This window comes from Felis catus, chromosome C1, assembly GCF_018350175.1.
Source record: "Felis catus isolate Fca126 chromosome C1, F.catus_Fca126_mat1.0, whole genome shotgun sequence".
Taxonomy (NCBI): domain Eukaryota; kingdom Metazoa; phylum Chordata; class Mammalia; order Carnivora; family Felidae; genus Felis; species Felis catus.
The window spans coordinates 65,660,187-65,681,504 of record NC_058375.1 but is presented as its reverse complement, the minus strand read 5'-3'; the positions used below and the strand labels follow the sequence as shown (position 1 = coordinate 65,681,504).

The window sequence follows — 21,318 nt, the reverse complement described above, 5'->3', positions numbered from 1 at the left end:
CCAAGCCCCCAATAAATGTTATTGTGTTTCCTTATTATTGTTAAGGAAAGTCTGCAGATCAGCTCAATAGATACTATGAAATTTACCATTTATAAAAATAAAGTAAAATAAATAAATTTGACCCCAACTTTCAGATTCATCAATATATTTTGATCACTTAATAGATACCAAACACTATCATACTTAGCAATCTTATATGCAACTTTGTTTACAATAATTTATGATTAAAACAAATTTTCATAATTTTATTCAAATATGGAAGGATAATTTGAATCAAGAGAAGATAAGTAACATATATAAGATCACAGAAATAGGTAGTGGTACAGCTGGAACTAATTCTCACACCTTCAATTTCAATCATAATTAATAATTAATCAATAATAAATGTTACATATAATAAAACTTTCAAAATAGAAAAGAATATAATGACACATTTTCACATTTGCCTCCATTCAACATGATAATGTGGTTAACTAACAAAATATAAAGACTTTGTAATCATGAAAAAAGGGGCACTATATTATGGATAAAACTTGCACTTGAAGCTAAAAGACCCAGCTTCTACACATGGCACTGTGAGAATATAAATTTGGTAAAATCATCTCCTTGGATCCAGTGTCCTAATTTGCCAAATTAAGACGTTCAACTACATGTATTCTCAGGATTTTTCCAGGTCTGATTCTAGGCCATTAACTAGAATTTGCAAGATGGAGCAAAACATCAGTGATTGGATTTCAACCCAAGCACACCATCACCATTGGGTTAGTTCTATTACCCAACCAACAGTAATGAACAATGCAATGAAAATATGGCAATGCTCTGTAGCTGACAGTCTTGCTCTCCAATTCCTGGTGATGCCTCTTTTCCAATCAACCACAACAGGTGATCATTCTCATGAGTGTGCCTCCCTCTTCATTCATAGGCATGCATACCTTTCCACATACCAATAGCCATCATTAAAATACTTTCTGGGAAATAAGACAACTGAGTGTCAACATCAAGCTCTGGCCTAGTTCTGATCTGCATCTGAGTGAGTGGCCTTTGAGCATTTATCAAAATATATCTTCTTTGAAAATGTTGCCTAGTCAAGACCCAATCAACAGACATCATCTAAAGTTTTTCCTTTCCACTGCCAAGTCTTAACTACCACCAAATTTTGTGCAAGGGATTTGAATTTGGCTTTGTCATCATCTTTGTGTTGGCAGCAATTAAATAAATTTTGTAGGTATCCATCTCCTATAAAGTCCCACTCCGAAGCACATGAAGTCTTGTTATTAGTCTCACTGGATCATTGTTCTAATGCAGAAGAATCCAAAATTCAAATGCCGTGAGTCACATTAGTTTTATTATTCTACCTAAATATTAAAGCTTCCATCATCCACAAGCAGTACCTTTTTGGCTTAAAAAACAATAATAAATAAATAAATAAATAACACCTTTGGCCCTACTACTCATATTTTCATTAGTTATGAAATCCTATTTCTCTCTCTTCCTTCTCTGGACCTTTTGTATTCCCTCCTGTTTCTAGGGCTGCTGTAACAAGTGTCATAAACTGGGAGGCTTAACACAAACAAAAATTTATTATATCACAATTCTGGAGGCTATAAATCTGAAATCAAAGTGTCAACAGGGCCATGTTCCCTCTCAAGGCTCCATGGGATGATCCTTGCCTCTTCCAGCTTCTACAGGTCTGAGACATTTCTTGGCTTGCATCAGCATAACTCCAAACCAGTCCATGAGCTCCTAAAGGGTTGGTGTGCAAGGATTATACTAGTAGGACAGATGGGGACTAGAGAAGCCTGATAGAATTGTCTCCCACTTCTTAGAAAATTGATCAGGTTTGAGCCCTAATCCAGCCACCCTGTGCTCTTTGAATAAGGGTCCCTCCTCCTCACCAAACAGCTAAATAATCCTAAGGGGCTATGACATTACACCATCTGGTTACATAGTGACGATGACAATCCTAATAATACTATCTTTTACTGAATGCTTACTGTGTATCAAACATTTGTTAAGTCTTGTGCTATATACATTACTTCATTCAGTCCTCACATATGATCCTTAACCCTCAAATTGTAATGACTCCTATCCATTCCTCCCCACACAAAAACAGGAAGGGAATGTACTTCTAGCTTTTGTTTATTTCTCCCATTCACAGTGATGCTGTCATATTGTATCTGGACCTCCACCCCCATAAATAGTGGTGTCCTTTTTATAGGGAACAACCATGAGAGATGAGGCATATCCCACCCAGCCTTTCCCAATACACTGCTCTCAGGAGGCTAATATAACAAGCAATGATCTTCCTCGGTCATTATGAATTTAATTTTTAATGGCACCAAAGTGGATGTGTTTTTGTTCAGGAAACTAAAGTAATTGAAATGATTGAATAGCATAAATACTAAAGCTGCAGTAACTAAAACTATAAACAGGAATTAAGGTTTTTCAGGCTGAAGTTATCCCAAGCATTTCATAATATAAGCTTGTTAATTCAAGCTATTTTTCCAAATCTGCCACACTTGTTATACGTATCATGCTTGCAAAACTTAATTGGCCTCTATTGGTCATGTTTTCAAATGAATGTGGTTACAGACAGAGTCAGCCACAAAAAGCTAAGTTTATCTCGTGACCCAGAGATCTGGACAACATGAGCTGGTTCCAGGGACCTGTTCTGGATAGTTTACTTAGAGTCCCTTGCCCAAGGTCACCAGTCACATGTGCTGTAAATGCAGCCTTCCCTCTTATTAGATGAAGCCAGAAGGCTTAAGGAATGCCTCTCAACACTTTTGTGTGTTGGAAAAAATGAAAAGTTGATTCAGTTGTAATCTTAGATTTTTAAGGGTCAGCTGGGCAAACTATTCATTCTTCTGTAGTAACACTAGCTGAGTAATTGTCTAGCCCATTCTTTAAAACTTGCTTCTCCCACTTAGAAGAACTCTGTAGATTCTTCACTACACCTTATTCACCTTATTCACACTTCACCTTATTAGGCCCACTATTGAACCTAAATCTACATTCACCATATGAGAGCTCTTCAAATGTTTGAGGGCAACGCTCATGTTTCCTGTCTTTCCTTCTCATGTTCTTTCAGTCATCATCCTGATGTATGGTTTCCAGTTCTCCCATGCTGGTAATACATCTCTCACCATGCATCAGTCTCTCTCTATTTGTGTTTAATAGTTGGCACCACAACACATCATGTGCAATTTGGCCAATATTACGTAGTAATGGCTACTGTTTCCCTCATTCTTCCTGATGCAACAACGAATAGAGTTGGCTTTCTTGGCCACCACATATTGATTTACTGAAGTTACTGACTTTTTTTTTAAGATTTTATACTTAAGTAATCTCTACACCCAACGTGGGGCTTGAACTCACAACCCTGAGATCAAGAGTCGCATCCTCTACTGACTGAACCAGCCAGGCACCCCTGAAGTTACTGACATCTTCTAAATAATTTTTAGATGAGCTTCTTAGTCATATTTCCTCAATCTAACAGTGACACAAATTATTTAGTAAAAAAAAAGAATGTAGATTTATTTTCATCAAACTTTATCTTAGTAGATCTTGCCTATATTTTTATATTAATTCTTTCACACAATATATTCCCCCTACTTATCTAACACTAATTTAAGCAGTTTCTCTTATATCAACCACCTGAAAGCCACACTGTAAGAAGCAACAACCTCATCTCTTCCTCTCTGCCATCTGCTCAGCAGCCGCAAAGCAGCAACAATGCATGAATGCATATCCATCCATGTTGGCTGAGGTGGTGTCCAGATTGGCAATGCCTGTTAGGAGTCTATTGTCTAGGACACAGCATTCAGCCTAATGGCCAGATGCCAAGTGACAAGACCACTGGGGAAGGAGATGACTCCTTCAACACCTTCTCCAGTGAGAAGGGTACTGGCAACCATGTGCCCAGGGCAGTGTTTGTAGACCTGGAACCCACAGTCATTGATGAATGACTTTGCAATGGCACCCATTGCCAGCTTTTCCACCCTGAGCAGCTCATCACAGGCAAGGAAGATGCTGCCAGTAATTATGCCCAAGGGCACTAGAACATTGGCTGACCAGGAGAATGGTATCCAGGGTTTCTTGGGTTTCCACAGCTTTGGAGGAGGAGCTTGGGAGATTTACCTCTCTGCTGATGGAACATCTCTCTGTTGATTATGGCAAGAAGTCCAAGCTGGAGCTCTCCATTTACCCAGCCTCCCATGTTTCCACAGCTGTAATTGAGCCCTATAACTCCATCCTCACTACCCACACCACCCTGGAGCACTCTGATTGTGCCTTAATCGTAGACAATGAGGCCATCTATGACACCTGTTATAGAAACCTCGATATTGAATCTACACTAACCTTAGTTGGTTGAGAGGCCAATTGTGTCCTCCATCACTGCTTCTCTCAGATTTGATGGAGCTCTGAATGTTGAACTGACAGAACTCCAGACCAACCCAGTGCTGTATCCCCACATCCACTTCCCTCTGGCTACATACGCCCTTGTCATCTCTGCTGAGAAAGCCTACCATGAACAACTTTCTGTAGCAGAGATGATGAATGCATGCTTTGAGCCAGCCAACCAGATTGTAAAATGTGACCCTTGCCATGGTAAACACATGGCTTGTTGCCTGTTGTATAGTGGCAAGTGGTTCCCAAAGATGTCAATGCTGCCATTGCCACCATTAAGACCAAGTATATCATCTAGTCTGTGGACTGGTGCCCCACTGCTTCAAAGTTGTTGTTAAAAACCAGCCTCCCACTGTGATGTCTGGTGGGGACCCAGCCAAAGTACAGTGAGCTGTGTACATGCTGAGCAACACCACAGCCATTGCTCAGACCTGGGCTCACCTGACCACAAGTTTGACTTGATGTATGCCAAACATGCCTTTCTTCACTGGTATTTAGGTGAGGGCATAGGGGATGGAAAGTTTTTCTCAGGCCCATGAGAATATGGCTGCCCTTGAGAAGGATTATGAGGAAGTTAGTATGGATTCTATTGAAAGATAGGGCAGAGAAGAGAAGAATATTAAAGTTTAAAATGTCACAAAGGTGCTGCTTTTACAGGGAAGTTTATTCTGTTTTGAACACTGAAAATCTGTGCTCTGATCAGTTAATTTGTATGTAGCTGTGTATACAATTACTGACCTATGCTTTAAAATACAACACTTTGTTAGACTCAACCTGCCCATTTCTTTGATGGATTTGAATAAAGTATTCCTTGTCTTAAATGAAAAATAGTAGTTACCAACAATAATAATAATACAATAAGTATCAAATACCTATTCTAAGGTCACTGATATAATTTGAACAGTTTAAAACCAGTAAAAGAATTTTGTCACTATTTCCCTCAGGCTTAAATTAATCCATTAATAATTACTTTGGGGATAGTCCATCAATAACACATTTATCTAATTGAACATCCAACTCACATTTCTCCATCATGTCTATAAGAATGTTGTGAAAAACATGCCATTTCCTTATTCTAATTTTTAATAAAAGAAATCATTAATGTAACGCAGAAATAAGCTGTTTTTTAGTAAAGCCACACTGGTTCTTAGTGATCACAGGAAGCATCCTTTTAATAACACATCCTAAAAATTTTCCTGAACTAAACTCTTCAGTCTAATATCTGCAAAATCTCCCTCTTCCTCTTTTTGAAAATCAAAACAATGTTTGCTCATTGCCATCCTATCTGCTCTAGTTCTTCCAAAACTACTCAGAGAAACCAGAATTATTGGGGTTTTCTAGTTTCTTTTGCTGGTTGTCACAGAATACCAAGGCCTGATTCATCAAGGCAAAAGAACAAGAATTTACTTAACCGATTTCTTCACTCTTCCTGAAAATCTGTTTTCTCTCTCTAGTGTACAGTTTGTATTTCTAGTCCAAGATTTGCTTTCCTTGACAAAAATGTTAAAAGCAAAAAGATAGTCGAGAAATTCTGCTTTCTGTAACACCCACAAGCATCATACTTCAGTAGATGAATATTTACCAAAAAATGAAGGGGAGCCAGGTATTCCTAAGCATGGCACCAAAGGTAGAAATCATAGAGAAAGTGAACCGCATACTTAAAAATCAGAACCTCTGTATATTAGGAAATGCCGTATAAACAAAATTTTCAAGAAAATGACAAAATGTCACACATTTGAAAATTAATATCTTCATAAATATTTCATAGCTTTATATACAAAATGTTTTCACAATTCAGCTAGAAAACTATATAAAATCCATGAAAAAGACATTGAAGGAAAGAAAGAAGGAGCCAATAAACCTGTACAGAGATATTCATCCTTATTAGTAATCAACTAAATTGTAAATTAAGCAAAATGTCTTATATTTAACAAAGTAGGAAAGCATTTAGTTTTGTTTAACACAAAATACTTTGACTTTCATAAAAGTCAAGGATCTAGGGGCGCCTGGGTGGCGCAGTCGGTTAAGCGTCCGACTTCAGCCAGGTCACGATCTCGCGGTCTGTGAGTTCGAGCCCCGCGTCAGGCTCTGGGCTGATGGCTCGGAGCCTGGAGCCTGTTTCAGATTCTGTGTCTCCTTCTTTCTCTGCCCCTTCCCCGTTCATGCTCTGTCTCTCTCTCTCCCAAAAAAAATAAATAAAAATAAATAAATAAAAGTCAAGGATCTAGAAACGTTGACACTTCCATATATACTGCTATCTATTGGAACTCTAGGAAATAATTTAATATCTATCCATAACCCTATCCTAGGTGTTTTATGTGCATTACCTTATTTAACATGTCTTCAAACATTCCATTCCTCTTGTAGCTAGTATTTACTTTATGAACCCACAGATCTGGGCACCAAAAGACACTAAAATGAAAGGGTCACTTTGTCATACTGTTCTTGTTATAACCACTTCATTAACCAGGTCAATTCTCATACCTATTAGGATACAAAACTGTCAAACACTCAGCAAAGCATGTCACACATTCTTCATGTTCTTCAGTTAGCCAAAGAAGACTTCCAATATGTGTCTTGACAGTTATAGCACTCCTCTGACATCCTACCTAGTATGAATCTTATGTTTTGAGTTAGAGGCATATTAATCACTTTTACCTGTTTGCTCAGATAGTCACTTACTATAATCTCAGAATGGTTAGTTCTTCTATGATCTTCTCATTTTTAATATTAATTATTTCAACAGTGTATGTCAACTCTACAGTAAATTTCCAACTAGGTATGATATCTCTTCTCTCCTCTTTGGCAAATATCTCTTTTCTAACATAATATGATGCTATGACATATAATAAACATATGTATATGGTCTTTTTTCCTGTTTTCTGGCACAGAACTCCTAAACTCTTGGAATAATAATATCTTTATTTGAACAGTTGGAAAACTCTTGGAATAATAAAGATATTATAATAATATACTTAAGTCAATATCTTTATTATTCCAAGACATAATAAACGTGTCTTTTATTATGGTAATGAGGCGACTTTGGGGACAGGAAAGGGGCTGGATATTGAATTCAATCATTAATGACCAATGATTTCATCAATCATGCCTACATAATGAAGCCTACATAAAAATCCAAAAGGAGTGGTTTCAGAGAACTTCCAGGTCGGTGAACACATGGAGATTTGGGAAGAGTGGTGAGCTCAGAGAAGACATGGGAGCTCCTCACCCTTAGCCCATACCTTGCCCTATGCATCTCTTCCATTGGCTGTTCTTGAGTTATATCCTTTTACAATAAACCTGTAATCTCTTAAATTAAGTGCTTCTCTGAGTTTTGTAAACCACTCTAGCAAGTTAATTTAACCCAAGTGTTGGGGGAATGGTCATTGGAACATCCATTTTATATCCATTCAGTCAGAAGCACAAGAAACAACCTGGGCTTATGACTGGTATCTAAAGTTGGGGTAGGATCCCAATGTTTATAGCAGCACTCTCAACAATAGCCAAATTATGGAAAGAGCTTAAATGTCCATCAACGGATGAATGGATAAAGAAATTGTGGTTTATATACACAATGGAGTACTACGTGGCAATGAGAAAGAATGAAATATGGCCCTTTATAGCAACATGGATGGAACTGGAGAGTGTTATGCTAAGTGAAATAAGCCATACAGAGAAAGACAGATACCATATGGTTTCAGTCTTATGTGGATCCTGAGAAACTTAACAGAAACCCATGGGGGAGAGGAAGGAAAAAAAAAGAGGTTAGAGTGGAAGAGAGCCAAAGCATAAGAGACTCTTAAAAACTGAGAACAAACTGAGGGTTGATGGGGGGTGGGAGGGAGGGGAGGGTGGGTGACGGGTATTGAGGAGGGCACCTTTTGGGATGAGCACTGGGTGTTGTATGGAAACCAATTTGACAATAAACTTCATATATTGAAAAAAAATTAAACAAATTAAATAAATAAAATGTTTGCTGCTGTTAAATAAATAAATAAATAAATAAATAAATAAATAAATAAATAAAGTTGGGGTAGGAAAGGGGCAGGGAGGTCTTATGGGAGATGTGACACTGCAGATGTGACACTATTTCCAGGTAGATAGTGAGTATCTGAATTGAGATATATATTTACTTTAACTTCCATCCCACTAAGCATCATTTTCTACTATTTTTCACCCTGTATTATAATGTCAAATGTATTTTGTATGTTAACTATGCTTTTAGACATACCAGAGACATAACTATTTTTATGACCTTACCAATTATTTTCTTAGATGAATCACTACAAACAACCCATAGTGCTGTTTTTATTTCTAGAATAAACTGATAGCTTTACACAGACGGCTTTCTCCTCCCTATTCCATATACATCTTAAATTGCTCTTAATCAGGATGGAGGAAATCATTCAAGAAAGAAAATCAAAAGATTCCAAGGAGACAGAGAAAATTCAAAACTCAAGGTGCAAGTGAGTAGAAATTTTCACAGCTTAAAGTTAAAATCAGTGAAGAAATGCTATAGCATTGGAATAATTGAATAAGAGTAAAATGTTACGCATAGAATACTAATCCAGACCCAGCAATTGCTGAGTTGTAGGGTAATTCTACTTTAAAAAAAAAAAATTTTAATGTTTATTTTTGAGAGAGAGAGAGAGAGAGAGCATGAGCAGGGGAGGGGCAGAGAGAAAGGGAGACACAGAATCCAAAGCGGGCTCCAGGCTCCAAGCTGTCAGCACAGAGCCCGGTGCAGGGCTCAAACTCACGAACTGCAAGATCATGACCTGAGCTGAAGTCAGATGCTTAAATGACTAAGGCACACAGGCGCCCAGTGTAATTCTATTTTAACTTTTTGAGGAACCTCCACAGTTTTCCAGAGTGGCTGCACCAGTTTGCATACCCACCAACAGTGCAAGAGGACTCTCCATTTTCCACAGCCTAGCCAACTCTGTTATTCCCTGAGTTGTTAATTTAAACCATTCTGACCAGTGGTATCTCAGTGTGGTTTTGATTTGTATTTCACTGATGATGAGTGATTTTAAGCATCTTTTCATGTGTCTGTTTGCCACCTGGATATCTTCTTTGGAAAAGTGTCTATTCATGTCTTCTGCCCATGTCTTCACCGGATTATTTGTTTTGGGGGTGTTGAGTTTGGTAAATTCTTTATAGATTTTTGATACTAGCCCTTAATCTGAATGTCATTTGCATATATCTTCTCCCATTCCATCGGTTGCCTTTTAGTTTTGTTGATTGTTTCCTTTTCTGTGCAGAAGTTTTTTTGTCTTGAAGAGGTCCTGATAGTTCATTTTTGCTTTAATTCCCCTTCCTTTGGAGACATGTCAAGTAAGAACTTGTCGTGGCTGAGGCCAAAGAGGTTGCTGCCTGTTTTTTTCTGTAGAATTTTGATGGTTTCCTGTCTCACATTTAGGTCTTTCATCCCTTTTGAATTTATTTTTGTGTTTGGTGTAAGAAAGTGGTCCAGTTTCATTCTTCTGCATGTTGCTGTCCAGTTCTCCCAGCACTATTTGCTGAAGAGACTGTCTTTTTTCCATTGGATACTCTTTCCTGTTTTGTTGAGGATTAATTGGCCATATATTTGTGGGCCCATTTCTGGGTTCTCTATTCTATTCCATTGGTCTATGTGTCTGTTTTTGTGCCAATACCATATTGTCTTCATGATTACAGTTTTGAAATACAAGCCAAAGTCTGGAAATGTGATGCTGCCAGCTTTGGTCCGTTTTGGGGGTTTTTTTTCCAACATTACTTTGGCTATTTGGGGGTATTTTCTGGTACCCCCAGAAAAGGGGGAAAGCTCTCAGTTATTCCCCACTGAGGACGATATTAGCTGTGGGCCTTTCATATGTGGCTTTTATGATGTTAAGTTATGTTCCTTCTATCGTGACTTTCTTGAGGTTTTTATTGAGAAAGAATGCTGTATTTTGTCAAATGCTTTTTCTGCATCTGTTGACAGGATCATACAGTTCTTATCCTTTCTTCTATTAATGTGATGTATCACGTTGATTGATTTGTGAATATTGAATCACCCTGCATCCTAGGAATAAATCCCACTTGATCATGGTGAATAATTCTTTTAATATACTATTGAATTCAATTTGCTAGCATCTTGTTGAGAATTTTTGCATCCAAGTACATCATCAGGGATATTGGCCTGTAATTTTCCTTTTTGGTGGGGTCTTTGTGTGCTTTGGGAACCAACATAATGCCAGCTTCATAAAATGAGTCTGGAAAATTTCCTTCTGTTTCTAGTTTTGGGAACAGCTTTAGAAGAATAGGTATTAACTCTGCTTTAAATATCTGGTAGAATTCCCCTGGGAAGCCATCTGGCCCAGGAGTCTTATCTGTTGGGAGATTTTTTTTAGTATAATTTGTATACTTTTTTTGTATACAAATTTTTTTGTAATTTGTATACAAAATTATAATTTGTATAATTTTTTTAGTATAATTTTTTTAGTATAATTTGTCAAGTTTGCTAACAAACAGTGTATACAGTGTGCTCTTGGCTTCAGGAGTAGGCTCCCATGATCCATCACTTACATACAATACCCAGTGCTCATCCCAATAGCTGCTATCCTCAATGCCCATCACCCATTTTCCCTTCCCTCCAACCCCCCATTAACCCTCCATTTGTTCTCTGTGTTTAAGAGTCTCTAATGGTTTTCATCCCTCACTGTTTGAAACTAGTTTTTCCCCTTCCCTTTTGTTGGGAGATTTTTGACAACCAATTCAATTTCTTCACTGGTTATGGGTCTGTTCAATTTTCCTATTTCCTTCCATTTGAATTTTGGTAGTGTGTTAGGAATTTTCCGTGTCTCCCAGATTGTCCAGTTTGTTGTCATATAATTTTTCATAGTATTCTCTAATAATTGTATTTATGTGGTGTTGGTTGTGATCTCTCCTCCTTCATTTGTGATTTTATATACTTGGGTCGTCTCTCTTTTCTTTTTGAGAAATCTAGCTAGAGGTTTATCAATTTTTAGATGGATCCTGGGGTTTTTTCAATCTATTCTGATACCTGTGTCTTTTGATTGGGGCATTTAGTCCATTTACATTCTGAGAGATTACTGAAAGATATGGATTTTTTTAATATCATTTATTGTGAAGTTAGCTAACATACAGTGTATACAGTGTGCTCTTCACTTCCAGAGCCGACTCTCATGATTCATCGCTTACATACGACACCCAGTGCTCATGCCAACAAGTGCCCTCCTCAATGCCCGTCACCCACTTTACCCTCTCCCCCACCTTCCATCAACCCTCAGTTTGTTCTCTGCTTTTAAGAGTCTCTTATGGTTTGCTTCCCTCTCTGTTTGAAACATTTTTCCCCTTTCCTTCCCCCATGGTCTTCTGTTAAGTTTCTCAAATTCCACATATGAGTGAAAGCATATGATTGAAAACTATGGATTTAGTGTCATTGTGCTGTCTGTAGTTTCGTGCTTGTGGTGATGTCTCTGGTCCTTTGTAGTCTTTGCTGTTTTCTACTCACAGAGTCCCCCTCAGGATCTCCTGCAGGGCTGGTTTAGTGATCATGAATTCCTTTATTTTTTGTTTGTCTAGGAAAGGCTTTATCTTTCCTATTATGAATGACAGCCTTGAGAGATAAAGGATTCTTGGCTGCATATTTTTCCTGTTCAGCACCTTGAATATCTCCTGCCACTCCCTTCTGGCCTGCCAAGTTTCAGTGGATAGGTCTACTACCACCCTCATGTGTCTACCCTTATATGGTGTGGCCTGTTTTTCCCTAGCTGCTTTCAGAATTCTCTCTTTACCTTTGTATTTTGCCAGTTTCACTACGCTATGTCATGGTATTGACCTGCTTTTGTTGATTTTGAAGGGAGTTCTCTGTGCCTCTTGGACTTGGATGCCTGTTTCCTTCCCCAGATTATGGAAGTTCTCAGCTAAAATTTGTTCAAATAAGCCTTCTGTCCCTTTCTCTCTTCTTCTTCTTCTTCTTCTGGAACTACTATGATATGGATACTATTTCATTAAATCACTTAGGTCTCTAATTTTCCCCTCATGGTCTAGAAATTTCCTTTCCCTCTTTTTTTCAGCTTCATCATTTTCCACAATTTTATCTTCTATTTCACCTATTCTTTCCTCTGCTTTCTTCCATCCTCGCTGTCACTGCATCTAGTTTATTTTGCATCTGATTTATGGAATTTCTTAATTCATCATGACTACTTCCTAGATCTTTGATCTCTGCAGCAATAGATTCTTTGCTGTCTTGTATGCTTTTTTCAAGCTCAGAGATTAGTCTTATGACTGTTACTCTAAATTCTTGCTCAGATATATTTTTTTATATCTGTTTTGAGCAATTCTCTGGCTGTCATTTCTTCCTAGATTTCTTTTGAGAATTCTTCCTTTTTGTAATTCTGGATACATTTCTGTCTTTTACATGTTTTAATAGTTTGTAATGTGTCCTGCACCTGTGAGTACTACTATATTAAAAAGGGTCATACACTGTCTGGGGCTTGGCTCTTTAGGAAATGTTTTCGGAGTATGCTGTGTGCACTCTGTTGTTGTGCATTTGACTGCTCTATCCCACTGGTAAATTCTCTGTAAAGCTCCTCCTTGCTCATAGTGGTAGATTGTTTGGATCTTCTACCAGGTGTGCTTTGAGTTCTTCATTGAAGTAACTGGAATAAAGGCAAGGGGGCGGGGACCTGATTCCATACAAAGAGAAAAATGAAAGGGACAGAAAAAAAGACCAAGCAGAGAATCAAAAAAAAACTGTAAGGCTTAATCCAGAGAGAGGGATAGGAAAATAAAGGAGATAAAGCTGTAAAAACAATACAATAAAAGTGCCTGATTAAACAAACAAAACAGAGAAAGAAAAAAATATATATATATAATGTATATTCTTTTATTTTTTTATTTTATATATAATACATGCATGATATATATATATATATATATATATATATATATATATATATATACTTATATATATAAAATATATATTCTCTTCACCTCTGAAACTATGAACCTGATTCCAAAGGAAAACAAAAGGAGAGGTTAGGAAAAAAGAAAAGAAGAAAAAGAAAAGAAAAAGACAGACTAACATATAAAACTGCAGGACAGTGGTCTGTTGGTTCTGTTGGTGCCTGGTGCCTGCACAGTGGCTGTGCTGGTCTGGAGGAGAGGCCATTTGGTTCACTCAGTATCGTCCCACTCCAGTAGATAAGCAGTTGCCAGTCAAGGAGGGGGTGGGGTTTGGTGTAAGCGGCCCAGCCTCCACTGGGGGCCACTGTGCTGCTCCCTGAAGCTCCACCATGTTGGAGATGGGAAGAAAAATGGCAACACCCCAATCTCTCCTCCCTGGACCAGGTGTCACAAACTATGCTCTTCATGCAGCCCTCACAGAGTAGCGCAGGCAGCCAACTTGTCTGGCTCCACAGTCTCCCAAGCCTTATAGGTGCTGGGATCCAACCCCCAATGTCTTAAAGGATCCCTGCACTGCACAGATTCTGTTCTGGTACAGTGCCACTCCACCCTGCTGGCTGGCACCTGCAAGGTCTTTTGTCCTTGAGGAGGCAATAAACCTTCCCACAGTACTCGAGGGAAGGGACTGTTCTCACCCAGTGTGCCCCTGAGATCGATACCACACCACAGAGCCAGCCTCCTCCCCCAGAGGTGCATGCACAGCCAGCCACCTCCAGTCCAGAGAAAATCACACACTTTTGAAAACTCCAACCTTCAGCTCTTAAAGCTATTTGCTAAATAAAAACTGGCACTCTCCATACTTCTCATTCCCCAGTCCGTGGTCCAAAGAGGTTTTTCTCTTGTACTAACTCAATACCACAATTCCACAGCCTCTCTTTCTCTTCCTTTTGTCTCTCCACAGAAGAGGATCCCTCCCTTCCATGCCTATGCCATTTTATCTCCCCCAATTCACATACACACACCTCTGTCCCACCAAGCTGACTCCCTCCACCTGTGGAGATCCTATCAGATCACTTCACAGATTGAGTTTCTGAATGTTCCAAGTGATCTGACCTTAACACAGCTCTGTTTAAGGGCCAAAGGAAATCCTGGTCCCATCTTAACTCCTCCTCCCAGTCTCAAGTTTCTCACCAGACATCTCTCCCAGACAATTCATCAATAGTAAGTGATACAAACAATGTACTCAGTCAAACTGAAAACTAGACTCTAATGATCAAATGGGTAGATTTCAGATATGTGATGTGTTTTCACTTTTATTTTTTATGAAATGAACAAGTTCTTTTGACAAGAAAATTAACACACCATTAGTTTTCCTGTTGAAGGTTCCCATAGTCATCAGTAATATTCGTGTCTTTAAATAACCTGCACTAACCAAATTTTACTATGAATGAGCCTTTACCATGGACTGAATTCATTGTCCAGACAATAAACACACTTCTGTTTGTATACCTGAAATATAACTTCAAGATATCACATTGAGTGTAACCATGAAAAAATGTAATTCGATGGTTACTTTTAAGCTCATTCATGAAATAATTAAATATTGCTTATTTTAGAGTTAAATGACCTAGATTTTAAAACTAGTAACCTATTAGTTCTACACTAATTTTAGACAAGGGCCACACTGTTATATTGGACTGTTGAATTTTTTTAATGTTTATGTACTTATTTTGAGAGAGAGAGGGAGAGACAGCACATGAGCAGGGGAGGGGCAAAGGGAGGGAGAGAGAGAGAGAGAGAGAGAGAGAGAGAGAATCCCAAGCAGGCTCCATGCACAGAACCTGACACGGGGCTCAATCCCACCAACTGTGAGATCATGACCTGAGCCGAAATTAAGAGTCAGATGCTTAACTAACTGAGCCACCCAGGTGCCCCTGGACTGATGAATTTTTAAGTCTGAAAGAAATGAACTTTTGTGTTTCAGGATTGGGCTAGACTAAAACTGATTTTATAGCATAATTTGCTAGGCAGTTTATTCTGTCTCATTTATAACACCCCAGAGCACCTGGCAAAGAGAGAATTCTGACCCAGAGCTAAAAGGGAAGTTGAAAATGAAGACATCTGGTCTCCCTTAGCCTGGCTGGGCAGCAGAAAACAGCCACACTCTGCTTTGTTGCATTTGTCTTGTCCTACCAGTGTGTTCTGAGATTTTCATCAGAGCCCCAGCTCTCTGGAACCTAAGTCAAAACTCCAAGTCCTTGTGGAGAACCCCAGCTTCAAACAAAATTCTAACACTATTTCGCTGAAGAGAAGCTGTTTCTAATCTAGTGCATCTCGCAAACAACATTCCTTTTATGTGGTGCTGATGAAGTGCCAAATTCTGTACTTCTGAGTACTGTTTTTGCAATATACAACACCAGAATTTGTGGCACAAGAAAGGCTCCTTTTGTTTTTGCCATCATTTAGGACATTTTGCCTTAACTAAATTTCCTAAAAGTCTTCATTTCTCTAACAACTTTCTGGTCACTCTACTATATCTACTTCCAACATGATAGAGAGAGAAAACATTGGACTAAGAGTCATACAGTACTCTTGTATTTTGATACCTCCTCTTCCACTGAGTACCTATGCAACCTTGGAAGTCATTTAACCTCTCTGTGCCTCTTTGTCTTTCAGTGCAAAATGAGAGGTCAGACTAGATCCATGGCTTTCAAGCTATTATCCTTAGACTAGAGACCAAGGCTCTGGAAACAACAAACAATTATCCGCTGAAAAGAAGAAAAAGAGGAGGAGAAAGCAGAAAGAAAATAAGAAGAAGCATGATGAGGACAAGGTTAAAGGAACTTATTCTACCTAAGGGACTCTTCTGTTCCTTTTATTGTTCTTGCTGATTGAGGCTCTTCGTGAATTCTATGAAAGATTCTCTTTGAACATTGTGTGTCAACTACACTTCAATTAAAAGATATATTTGTTTGAGACCATAAAGAGTAATTCTGCTGCTGAAAGAAGTAGAAATGATCTCTGAGTTTCTTTCCATCTCTAAAACTCTGCTAATAATTATGATAGGCACCTTTAGCTAGCATTTATTTAATCAGTGTATCCTATATGACAGGCACTGGGCTAGGTTTTCATCCATTCTTCTATTTGATCTTCATGGCAATGTACATAATATATATGATATATATAACCATATATATTATATATAATTCCATTCTCCTTTTCAGTGGCTTATAGCTTCTTGGGTAAGAAGCCAGAATTTAGCCATGATCTGTCAGGTCTGAAACCCATGTCTTTTCTATTCTCCCTATTGGACTCCATAACTGAAGTTAAATTAAAACTACCTTTAAGAGATAGATTCTAGGATGGAGGGGAAGATGGCGGTGTAGGAGGACGCTGGCTCACCACGTCCTGCTGATCACTTAGATTTCACCTACACCTGCCTAAATAACCCAGAAAACCACCAGAAGACTAACAAAACGGAGTCTCTGGAGCCAAGCGCAGACAAGAGGCCCACGGAAGAGGGTAGGAAGGGCGGAGAGGCAGTGCGCACTCCACGGACTGGCAGGAGGGAACCGGGGCAGAGGGGCAGCCCGCCGGCCAAGCAGAGCCCTTGAGTCTGGCTTGCAAAAGCGGAGGGGCCAGACGGAGTGTGTTCTGACAGCAAGCAGAACTTGACATCTGGAAGGTTATAAGCTAACAACTCTGTTCAGAGAACGGGAGGGCTAGTGGACAACAGGAGGGAGAGTTGTTGAGCCCCAGATGACAGAGCTCAGCTTGGCGAGGAACAAAGGCGCTTGCCAGCGCCATCTCCCTCGCCCATCCCCCAGCCAAAATCCCAACAGGAACCAGTTCCTGCCTGGGAACTTGCTTGCACCGCGCAAACACCCAACGCTGTGCTTCTATGGATCCATCCCTCCGGCAGCGGCGGGTCTGACTCCCTCCTGGTGCCGCAGGGTCCCTCCCGAAGCGGATCACTGAAGGATAAGCAAGCTGAGCCTGCCCCTCCTGCCCCTGTGCATCTTGCTAATCCACCCCAGCTAATACGCCAGATCCCCAGCACCACAAGCCTGGCAGTGTGCAAGACGGGCCATGCCACCCCACAGTGAATCCTGCCCCTAGAAAAGGGGAAGAGAAGGTACACACCAGTCTGACTGTGGCCTGAGGTCCCGCTCACCAAAGCAAGTTATTCAAGACAGCACAGGGGAAGTGCCCTGCAGTTCTTTCCAAAATGACGAAACAGAAGAATTCCCCTCAAAAAAACGTCCAGGAAATAACAACAGCTAACGAACTGATCAAAAAGGACTTAAACAATATAACAGAAAGTGAATTTAGAATAATAGTCATAAAATTAATCGCTGGGCTTGAAAACAGTATAGAGGACAGCAGAGAATCTATTGCTACAGAGATCAAGGGACTAAGGAACAGTCAGGAGGAGCTAAAAAATGCTATAAATGAGCTGCAAAATAAAATGGAAATGACCATGGCTTGGATTGAAGAGGCAGATGAGAGAACAGGTGAACTAGAAGACAAATTATGGAAAAAGAGGAAGCTGAGAAAAAGATTAAAAAAAAAATCCAGGAGTATGAGGGGGGAAATTAAAGAACTAAGTGATGTACTAAAGAGAAATAATCTACGCATAATTGGTATTCCAGAGGAGGAAGAGAGAGGGAAAAGTGTTGAAGGTGTATTTGAAGAAATCATAGCTGAGAACTTCCCTGATCTGGGGAAGGAAAAAGGCATTGAAATCCAAGAGGCACAGACAACTCCCTTCAGACGTAATTTGAATCAATCTTCTGCATGACATATCATAGTGCAACTGGCAAAATACAAGGATAAAGAGAAAATTCTGAAAGCAGCTAGGGATAAACACGCTCTAACATATAAAGGGAGACCTATAAGACTCATGACTGATCTCTCTACTGAAACTTGGCAGGGCAGAAAGGAATGGCAGGATATCTTCAACATGATGAACAGAAAAAATATGCAGCCAAGAATCCTTTATCCAGCAAGTCTGTCATTTAGGATAGAAGGAGAGATAAAGGTATTCCCAAACAAACAAAAACTGAAGGAATTTGTCACCACTAAACCAGCCCTACAAGAGATCCTAAGGGGGATCCTGTGAGACAAAGTACCAGAGACATTGCTACAAGCATGAAACCTACAGACATCACAATGACTCTAAACCCATATCTTTCTATAATAACAGTGAACGTAAATGGACTAAATGCGCCAACAAAAAGACATAGGGTATCAGAATGGATAAAAAAACAAGACCCATCTATTTGCTGTCTACAAGAGACTCATTTTAGATCTGAGGACACCTTCAGATTGAAAGTGAGGGGATGGAGAACTATTTATCATGCTACTGGAAGTCAAAAGAAAGCTGGAGTAGCCATACTTATATTAGACAAACTAGACTTTAAATTAAAAGCTGTAAGAAGAGGCGCCTGGGTGGCGCAGTCGGTTAAGCGTCCGACTTCAGCCAGGTCACGATCTCGCAGTCCGTGAGTTCGAGCCCCGCGTCAGGCTCTGGGCTGATGGCTCAGAGCCTGGAGCCTGTTTCCGATTCTGTGTCTCCCTCTCTCTCTGCCCCTCCCCCATTCATGCTCTGTCTCTCTCTGTCCCCAAAAAAATAAATAAACGTTGGAAAAAAAAAATTTTTTAAATAGAAGCTGTAAGAAGAAATGAATAAGGGCATTATATAATAATTACAGGGTCTATCCATCAGGAAGAGCTAACAATTATAAATGTCTATGCGCCGAATACGGGAGCCCCCAAATATGTAAAACAATTACTCACAAACATAAGCAACCTTATTGATAAGAATGTGGTAATTGCAGGGGACTTTAACACCCCACTTACAGAAATGGATAGATCATCTAGACACACGGTCAATAAAGAAACAAGGGCCCTGAATGAGACATTGGATCAGATGGACTTGACATTATATTTAGAACTCTGCATCCCAAAGCAACAGAATATACTTTCTTCTCAAGTACACATGGAACATTCTCCAAGATGGATCACATACTGGGTCACAAAACAGCCCTTCATAAGTATGCAAGAATTGAAATCATACCATGCATACTTTCAGACCATAATGCTATGAAGCTTAAAATCAACCACAGGAAAAAGCCTGGAAAACCTCCAAAAGCACGGAGGTTAAAGAACACCCTACTAAAGAATGAGTGGGTCAATCAGGCAATTAGAGAAGAAATTAAAAAATATATGGAAACAAAAGAAAATGAAAATACAACAATCCAAACGCTTTGGGATGCAGCGAAGGCAGTCCTGAGAGGAAAATGCATTGCAATCCAGGCCTATCTCAAGAAACAAGAAAAATCCCAAATACAAAATCTAACAGCACACCTAAAGGAAATAGAAGCAGAACATCAAAGACAGCCTAAACCCAGCAGAAGAAGAGAAATAATAAAGATCAGAGCAGAAATAAACAATATACAATCTAAAAAAAACTGTAGAGCAGATCAACGAAACCAAGAGTTGGTTTTTTGAAAAAATAAACAAAATTGATAAACCTCTAACCAGGCTTCTCAAAAAGAAAAGGGAGATGACCCAAATAGATAAAATCATGAATGAAAATGGAATTGTTACAACCAATCCCTCAGAGATACAAACAATTATCAGGGAATACTATGAAAAATTATATGCCAACAAACTGGACAACCTGGAAGAAATGGACAAACACCCACACTTCATAAACACCCACACACTTCCAAAACTCAATCAGGAGGAAATACAAAGCTTGAACAGACCCATAACCAGCGAAGAAATTGAATCAGTCATCAAAAATCTCCCAACAAATAAGAGTCCAGGACCACATGGCTTCCCAGGGGAGTTCTACCAGACCTTTAAAGCAGAGATAATACCTATCCTTCTCAATTTATTCCAAAAAATAGAAATGGAAGGAAAACTTCCAGACTCATCTATGAAGCCAGTATTACTTTGATTCCTAAATCAGACAGAGACCCAGTAAAAAAAGAGAACTACAGCCCAATATCCCTGATGAGTATGGATGCAAAAATTCTCAATAAGATACTAGCAAATTGAATTCAGCAGCTTATAAAAAGAATTATTCACCATGATCAAGTGGGATTCATTCCTGGGATGCAGGGTGGGTTCAACATTCGTAAATCAATCAACATGATACATCACATTAATAAAAGAAAAGAACCATATGCTCCTGTCAATCAATGCAGAAAAGGCATTTGACAAAATTCAGCAATGTTTCTTAACAAAAGCCCTCAAGAAAGTCGGGATAGAAGAAACATACTTAAACATCATAAAAGCCATTTGTGAAAAGCCCACAGCTAACATCATCCTCAATGGGGAAAAACTGAGAGCTTTCTCCCTGAGATCAGGAACATGACGGGGATGTCCACTCTCACCACTGTTGTTTAACATAGTGTTGGAAGTTCTAGCATCAGCAATCAGACAACAAAAGGAAATCAAAGGCATCCAAATTGGCAAACATGAAATCAAGCTTTCACTTTTTGCATATGACATGATACTATACATGGAAAACCCGATAGACTCCACCAAAAGTCTGCTAGAACTGGTATGTGAATTCAGCAAAGTTGCAGGATACAAAATTAATGTACAGAAATCAGTTGCATTCTTATACACTAATAATGAAGCAACCAAAAGACAAATAAAGAAACTGATCCCATTCACAACTGCACCAAGAATCATAAATACCTAGGAATAAACCTAACCAAAGATGTAAAAGATATGTATGCTGAAAACTATAGAAAGCTTATGAAGGAAACTGAAGAAGATACAAAGAAATGGAAAAACATTCCATGCTCATGGATTGGAAGAATAAATACTGTCAAAATGTCAATACTACCCGAAGCCATCTACACATTCAATGCAATCCCAATCAAAATTGCACCATCATTCTTCTCAAAGCTAGAACAAGCAATCCTAAAATCTGTATGGAACCACAAAAGACCCTGAATAGCCAAAGTAATATTGAAGAAGAAGACCAAAGCA

General features: G+C 39.0%; 1 pseudogene; it reads left to right on the top strand.

Annotated features, from left to right (window-relative positions):
• The first annotated feature begins 3,714 nt into the window (after positions 1-3,714).
• Positions 3,715-5,010, top strand: LOC101089950 (annotated as a pseudogene).
• Positions 5,011-21,318: the final 16,308 nt, after the last annotated feature.